Source organism: Arvicanthis niloticus, chromosome 3, assembly GCF_011762505.2.
Source record: "Arvicanthis niloticus isolate mArvNil1 chromosome 3, mArvNil1.pat.X, whole genome shotgun sequence".
NCBI classification, from domain to species: Eukaryota; Metazoa; Chordata; class Mammalia; order Rodentia; family Muridae; genus Arvicanthis; species Arvicanthis niloticus.
The window spans coordinates 56,874,316-56,883,020 of NC_047660.1; positions in this window are offsets into that span (position 1 = coordinate 56,874,316).

Here is an 8,705-nt window from a genome sequence, read left to right on the forward strand (position 1 = left end):
GCTAGGCCCCAATATTAAAATATATGAGCCTGTGGGACCATTCTCAATCCAGTCATCACACCTGGCCTGTACCTGCCCAGCTTCTGAGAGAGCTGAGGTCAGGTGTGCTGGTGGGGAGGGTGGCAACAGACCTTCCTCACTGACTCCTGGCAACTTATTATACAATGATGACTCCTCAGGGAGCACTCACATACATGTGAGCCTGACTGAGATAGGAAAGCAGATGTAAGAAGAGAAGCATCATCTAAATCAAGCTAAGGACACTAGGCTTAGTGACCATGACAATTGCATAAAGTCCTGTGCTGTGTTTTTTAATCAAATAGTAATAATTAAAACCTTTATATATGTTATCTTTTGTGTCTGAAGCTGAGAATTTTTAACTCTGAAGGAAAGTGACAGTAACCATGCAGCAGCCCTGAGAACATCAAGCCAACACATTTCCCAAGTGAACTCACACCTGCCCTTTGGGTTCTCCTCTCCGCTGGTTTTTCAAGTGCCAACATCGATGTCTGGGAGGTTTCTTTCATTTGTTGCTTGACCAAAAATACAATATCCCGAGAGTTGTTTTATAGACAGCTTTAATGCTGTGGTCCATCTGCACATATTTCTTCCCCGAATGTGGCTTTCTTTAAAGATCTGTGTTTGAAAGCTCTTTATTGTGGACACTCAGGGGTGGGGGTGGGGGATGGAATGGGGAAAGAAGACAGCAACAGCTTGTAGTAGACCGCCCCGATGTACCTCGGGAAAGCACTGTGTCAACCTTGTTTTTAAAGAGAAGACAAGGGAGCAGGGTGGAGAGGATGCTCAGCACACTTCCTTCTTCTCTGGGTTGTGAAGCTATGCCAGTCCACTTTGCTTGGGGTTTGAAATGCTTTTGTCTTTAGTAAGACAGCCTGCTTGCAAAGTTCTAAGAGTTGAACTCGTGTCTTATGGGACAACTTCTCTTTGAAGTTGGTGGTAAATCCCAGGAACTGGGTTATGGCTCATGAATCTTGTAAATACAAGGGTTTGAGATAAGTCAAAGTGGAAAAAAAAATAAAGAGCAATTTGGGAAAACCAAGATGACTGATTCTTGTCCTTCTTGAGGTATCCAATTATTGAAAGGGATCAGCTAGGGTAGATGATACCTATAAAAAATGATGTCTTATTCAATAAAGTTCTTGTCTTGTAAGCAGAAAGACCTAAATTCAACACCCTACAACTTTTTAAAATATTCATTTTATTTTTATGAGTACATTGTAGCTGTTTTCACATCAGAAGAGAGCCTCAGATCCCATTACAGATGGTTGTAAACCACCATGTGGTTGCTGGGAATTGAACTCAGGACCTCTGGAAGAGCAGCCAGTGCTTTTAACCACTGAACCATCTCTCTACTCCCAACTTTTTTTTTTAAGTAAAACAAAAATTCTAAAAGCCAGGTTTGGTGGCACACACTTGTAATTTCAGCACTGGGAAGGCAGAGACTGGTAGATGCTTGGGACTACCAGAGTCTGTCAGTGTATCCTAATTGACAAGAGCTCTAGACCTGTGAGAGATCCTGACTCAGACAAAATACAAGGTAGATGGCACCCAAAGAAAGACACCTGGGATTGTCCTTTAGCCTTCACACACACACATGTGCACACCTGCACATGTGTGAACACACACACACACACACACACACACACACACACACACACACGGAACAGAAGGAAAAAGGAAAGAAATAAAGAAAAGAGACAAGTTTAAAGGACAATGAGACTCCTTGGCCACTGGCTTTGTGCCCTCTCATCCCCACCACTGGGTTGCTATGCAACAACTGAGAACACAGCCACCTGGTGTTAGACCAGAGCATCTCTAACAGAAGGCTGTATTTCCAGCATCACTGGCTACCTTTCATAGTGATTTGGCTCTTGCTGATCTTAATAATTTATCACAAATAAATTGTAATTAATAAATAAATTATCACAAATATAAAAGAATAAAATCCCCACAAGTTGACTACCTCAAAGTCTGGAAGTGGAAAAACCCAAGTCAGCCATATTGGTTAAGGGGTGGTAGGGCTTGTTCCTTCTAAAGCCCTCCCTATCCTCGAGGGATGCCCACATTCCTTGGCTAGTGTCCCTTTGCTTGCAGGACCCCAGCCTCTTGCTTTCTCAGGGCTTCAGCTGATCTCTGCCTCCTCTTTATATGGACATTGCAATGATATCAGTCCCTCCCATTTGGATAATTCAGGGTACTTGATCCATCTCAAAATCTTTCATTCAATCGAATCATGAGAATTTCTTTTGTCAGGCAAGGTAATGCTCCTATGTTCTAGGATCAGGTGAACATCTTTGGGAGGCCGTTCTCTTTTCAACCATATACCCAGCACCACAGGATGTCACTGAAGGCTTGTCACAGGAAAGTCTGAGTTAGTCACAGGAGTCTGGCTGGGCCAAGAGTTTTCAGACTCTACAGGTTTCCTCTCTTTCTCCGCGGTCAGCTTGCAGTCACTCCAGCCAAAGCTACTCTCTATCCCACCAGCAGGTGTCCTCTTGGTTATGCTCACCAACCTAACTTGAGGATGCTCCTTCTCACGCAAATGCTCCCCACTTCACTTGGAGCTTCAAAAGAGAGAACGAAGTCCTAGCTACTGTCCGCAGTGCTCGGAACCTCACTAATCACAAATTGTTGATGGTTTGATTGACAGTTTGTTTGAAAGAACAAAGTGAAGAGCTCAGCTAAAGTCTGTAGACAGCAAGAGACATCATCCGTGTAAAGGGTTTGGGGACGAGAGAGATTCAGGCTGAAGCTGTATCGCACATGATTCAGGCTGAGGCTGTATAGCGCATGCTCTGTACTGGAGGATGTGAGGCAGGTTTAAGGCCGCACAGAGCTTAAATTCATTCGTTCGTGAGATACAAATGCCAAAAAGAGCAACCAGAGATGCCGGACACGAACTGCGGTGGATCCTGGAGCAGAAGAGCAAGATGGATGTGTGTAAGAGGAATGAGCAGCGAGCAGTTAGCATTGAGGGGTGTGTTGAGGACACATAAGGTCTTATTTATCCCAAATATGAATCTAGTATAATCATAATACTTTATTATTATTATTATTATTATTATTATTATTATTATTATTACAATTATTATCATTATGATTTCCTAATAGTTTGGATTATTGCTTGGAGTCACTGTGCCTAGCTCTGCTACTATTTTTATTTTCAATTAGAATATGTATTTGTTTATACATACATGTGTGTACCTGCATGAGCTTATGTGCACTCTGCATCTGCAGCTGCTCAGGGAGGCGGAGGACACTGGGTCCTCGTGGAGCTGGGGATATAAGTAGTTGTGAGCCACCACTTAAAGTAGCTGCTGGGTCTGAAGCCTGGTTCCTATGCTAGGACAGTGAGTGGAGCCATCCCTCTAGTCCCTCTCCCTCTTTTACAGACAGCCTCATGTAACTGATAGGTCTAGAACTCAATAGGCAGAATAGGTTGGCCTAGAACTCAGAGAGATCCTGCCTCTGCTTCCTAAGCACCAAATTAAGCATATGCACCAATGTGACTGGCATCATCAGCATCACTGGCATCATCGTCAGCCTGAGGCAAGACCCAGACTGGAGTTGGACTGCTGTGCTGTAATGACGCTGGAATGGGAGTACATGCCACATGGGTGGCTGTAACGTTCTAACTTAAAGTGCTAAGGTGATAATTAGATGATCACTGCCTGTCAGAGTGCAGGGCCCATAGATATCATTAGCTGGTTACAGTGAAGGCGCATTAATTATCACCTAGGATATTAATTTTGCCACACACTTAAAACAAGTAGTGGAAGAAAAATTCTAAGACTGTTCTTCTAAGCATCGCTGGAGGAAGAATGATCTAAGAAAACCACTTTCAGGAAGACACTGTAATGAAAGTGGTCTCTCCAAAGTCACAGGTCTGTCCCCTCTCCCACCTCCACCCCCATGTCTGTGGATGGCTGCTCCTGGGTCCAGCTCCTGATGGAGAATCAGGTCTGAACAGTAGCAGGGGTCCTCTCAGCAGCAGCTGGGCACAATGGACGTGGTCAATATTGCAGCTAACGTTTTTTAGGCTTTCAAAGCATCTACATTTAAGTGCCAACCAGTGTTTGCAATGTGCAATGTGATATGTTTGCAATCAATCAGGTCGCCTGATTTCTTCTTTATCAAGTAAATCAGATTCAATTAAGCTAGGAGGAGGCTGAATTTGCTCTTAAATGAGCCCCTGCATGTCACAATGCTCTTAGATTTATGAACATCACCCTTGCTTGTTTTCATATGTAACACTGCAGTCACAGAACTGTGACCTGAAGAGGGTCCTAGTCCTAATTTAACTGATAAGGCTAAGTTTCTCCGAGCACATCCCTTTCTGGGATCTTTATGTATGCATGACTTTGGCCACACGGTGGCGCTTCGAGTCCAACAATTCCCAGCCGAACGTTTAAAGTGCAAGCTGAAGAGAAGAGGTGCGATCGCAGGGAGGCGAGCTGGGCTCGCGGGTGGATGTCCTCTTTGTGGAAAAAGCCTACGTTTTCTCTGGTTTCCTGGATCCCAAGCGAAGGAGCTGATGTGAAATGAAAGGAATAAAAGCTGAAACCCAAGCCCTGTCCATCTGCAAATCAAAACTCCATCTTCCAGTGTGCTAAATGAGAGGGCCTTTATCTATCTATCATACTTATTTTTGAAAGTCAATAATGAAGTCAATTATTATTGACTTTCCTAGAAAAGAGGTATCACCTGACTCACTAAGCTTCTGTGGCGTAGGAACCCCAAGAAAGCCTCTGATTTCTCTATGCCACTGTTTGCATCTTTCGAGGGGGTTAAAGACAAGACGACCAAATTTACAGGGTGATAGTGAGGAGGAAAGGAAATCACGGAGAACCTAAGGACATTGCTCACATCCACTGGTGAAAACCCAGCAGTTTTGTGTGATTTATCCTAAACCAAGCAGAGTGCACAGCATGTGGTAAAAATAAATGGTGGTTCCGCAGCTGATGTGACTAGTCTAAAGCACCGCTGCCGGTGGTGGACACTCAGGGGAATAGACTCTCTCCTGGGATTGGCTCCCCTGACTTTTGCGTGCTGAATTAATAACAATGGAAATAGAACTGGAAGAAATCTGGAGCCTTTGTTTCAGACTGTTTTCATCATTACCATCACCATTATTAATTATTAGTTTGTTTGTTTTTCAGACAGGGTCTTACTGATTGAGCTCCCCCCGCCTCAGCTGTCCCAGTGGTGAGATTGCAAGCACCAATCACAACGCTGCTCTCCTGAAACTCTTGTTTTGTTTTGTTGAGACAGGGTCTTGCCATGTCGCTCAGTCTACTGTGGAAGCATCTCCCTCCTCAGCTTCCCAACTGGCAAGGGCTGATAGCCAGTCACCCTGGCTTTTACCTCAGCCTTACCTTTAGCCCAGTTATGCCCACTAGAGCCGCCTTTCAGTGAGATGTTAGCCACGCCAGGGGAGACAACCCGATCAAGTAGCGCACAAATGCTACGCAGATACAAACGCAAAACAGCAAAACCAGCGGAGGGTAGGATTCCTCACACATGCAGATCCCTGCCCTGCACGATCCCTCTCATTTGCTTCCTTAACCAATAGCTAAAGCTCATTCAAGCGTGTGGTGTCCTCTAAACAATGAAAGCTTGTTTCTCACTGCGCAGGATACTAAGGCTGTCTTGCTGGCTCAGCTTACATCTTACCAGAAGCGCGTCTGATGAAGTTGTATTTATAAACACCTGTCTAATCGAAACAATGATGGTGTCTGAAGCATGTGCTGGGCATGTGCAAAAGGTTAAAATGTTGGACACAGCAGAAGGTGTGCTGTGAGTGGAATTTGAGAGCAAGTGAAAACCATCTACAGGTACATCGAGGAGAGCCGAGGAAGGGGTTGGGGGGGGGGGAGTTGGCTGAATAGGGTCACCAAGGGAACTTGCTCGACAATGCAGACACTCCATGTATATCAGGGTATGAGTTATACTAGCATATACGTTTACCAGAATTTGTGGAACTGTTCACTTCAGAGCAAGAAAGGTAGCCACAAACAAACAAAACAAAACAACCCCGAAACATCAAAAAAACCCCAAGCCCCCTAAAAACAAAACAAAAAACCCTTGGTCCCTCAAAACAGTAATCCCAGACTATGCAGGGAAGCCCATGATGTCATGGGAAAGGAGGGGGCCTTTCCATACAGTAACAAGTCCTCCCCAGCTGCTAATACATCTGAAAAACATACGAGATGCCAGCTAATCTTGCAGACAGCTTCAAAAGCCAGGGAGGGCCTTCCTCATGCACACTCTGTGTCTTTTCAAATGTTTACAGAGTATTTACAAAGAGTAGTCCTTTGGGTGGCAGTTGTAATTAGGGAAACTGGCAGAGAAAATTAACACATACCATAAAAGAGGGATAATTAGTCCTCTGCCATATACAATATTATTATCAAATGGCATTCACCCTGGAATCCGATTGGTTTACATACACTGGCCTCACAGGGATGCTCCTCCCTTCCACATTACTCTGGGTATGAAGCTGCCACGTTCCATGGATGATGGGCCATATGGTACTTAACATCAGAATGAAAATGAGCTTGTGCTTCTTGTGTGAGATGCTAAAATTTATTAGGAAATCAGAAAGCCTAATTTCCACCAAGTTCCTAAGACCTACCATCTGCTTCATGAAAAAGAAAGAGGGAGGTTTTTTTTTTTGTTTTTTTTTTTTGTTGTGTTTTGTTTTTAACCATTTGCTTATTGTGAAGTGTGAGCATGAGCATTTATATGTGTTTGCAAAACTGGGTGTGTGTGTGTGTTGAGGGCTGTGAGGGGGAATCAGAGCAAGAACATTTGGCAGGGCCGAAAGAGCTGTCAGCTGAATGTGGTGGGAAGGATTTGGGGAGCATATTTATGGAAATCATCTATCCTGGAGACGTTTTCTCGGGACCACATGTCCTCTCCATAGAGATTCACTCAGCACAGAGTCTTCTAGCTTTTGCAAATATGCAAAATCACTCGTTTGGAGTGAAGACGGGCTTCACTCAGTGCTAGTGTCTTTGAGGGTCTGGCCTCTCCATAGAGTAGATGGAGCTAGTGAAGACAGGAACAATGCACTGGGGAAAGTCCAGGACAGAGATGCCAGAAAGCGTTCTCAGGCAAGCTGCAGCTGGGTGGGAGAGGGCTCTGAGAGGAGACTGTGAGGGGCACTTGTGCCAAGCTGGAGCTCCTGAGACACATGGCCAAGTGCCTTCAGAAGCCTGTCTGAGCACTGATTTCAGTGAACCACCTCAGTCTCCAGCATGGTCAAGTTTACAACATGCTGTCTTAATTGTGAGTCACATTTTAGTAGCTGCCATGGCCCTCCATCCCAGGTACCCAGGAGGGTCTAGCAACCCTCTTTCTTCAGTTTGTAACATGTATTTATTGGTCATCTTGCCTTTGCACCACAGAAGCCAGGTTGGCTGGAACAGCCTCAGGAGATACTCATTGGATCTGGTTAGTGGCTGGGTTTCTCCTATGTGACCTCAAGAAATACTCAGGAAGTAGACAGCAGGCAACAGTTTACCAGGTCCTTCAACAGATCACCAGCCATTCGGTGGAAGAATAAAGTTTTCAAGCCCCAGCGGACTCCACATGATAGCATGTCAGGGTCAAGTGCTGGTTGAGGCAGGCATTTCTTGGATGACATCCAAAGTAGTTTAATTAGAAGCCTCCCAGTAGACAGTATCCTGTAAGAGGCAGCCTTCCTGAGGGGTGTACTTGAAGCCAAGTTCAGGCGTCTGGGAACATGCTTATGACCTGACTTTCAGAAACAACCCTGCAGGACTCAGTCCCTAGTGTCCTCAGGCCTATGGTTCGTGAAAAATGGCTTTGTCAAACAGCAGGCAAGAATTTGTGCATCTCAGAAAGGACCAGGCATGCCTTTGATCCCAGCACTCTGGAGGCAGAGACAGGTAGATCTCTGTGAGTTTTAGAATAGCCTGGTCTACACAGTGAGTTCCAGGACAGCCACAGCTATTTAAAGATCCTGTCTCAAAGGAAGGAAAGGAAAGAAAGAAGGAATGAAGGAAGGAAAGAAAGGAGGGAGGGAGGGAGGAAGGAAGGACAAATGGACAGATGGAAGGAAAGGAGGATGGGAGGAAAGAAAGGAGGGAAGGAGTGAGGGAACAAAGGAGAAAGGAAGAAAGAAAAAGAAAGAGAGAAAGGAAGGAAGGAAGGAAGGAAGGAAGGAAGGAAAAGACACTAGGGACCAGAGACCCTGTGCAGAGGAAGGGGCATGCACAGCAGAATCAGTAGGAAGAGTCACCATTGTCTTGAAGGTCCAACAGGACTGGGGCACTCTTCCTTCAAGACCCCTGACTTGCCACACACACAGGTGGTAAGGTAGTATGGCCAGCCCCCTGGCACTTTGCTGGTCTCTGCTCCCTGGGGTACAGCTTCTGCAGGGACAGCATGGCATGGTTATTGTGTTGACACCTCAGGGGCATAGTTTGGGCTTTACACTCAACTCCTGAGAGAGCTTAGCATTGGAGATATGAACCCCTGGGATGCCAGGTGGCAATACTGCTTGCTCTCAACAGGGGCAGCTCAGCTTTTACTCCCTGGGCAGGGATCAGCAGAAGGCCTAGGGCAGTTCCTAGCTTCACTGTGAAGTACCACAACTGCTGCAAGCCGACTTCCAGAGACTTGGTAAGACACTGGGTGTGCAGCTCTGGCCTAGAGAC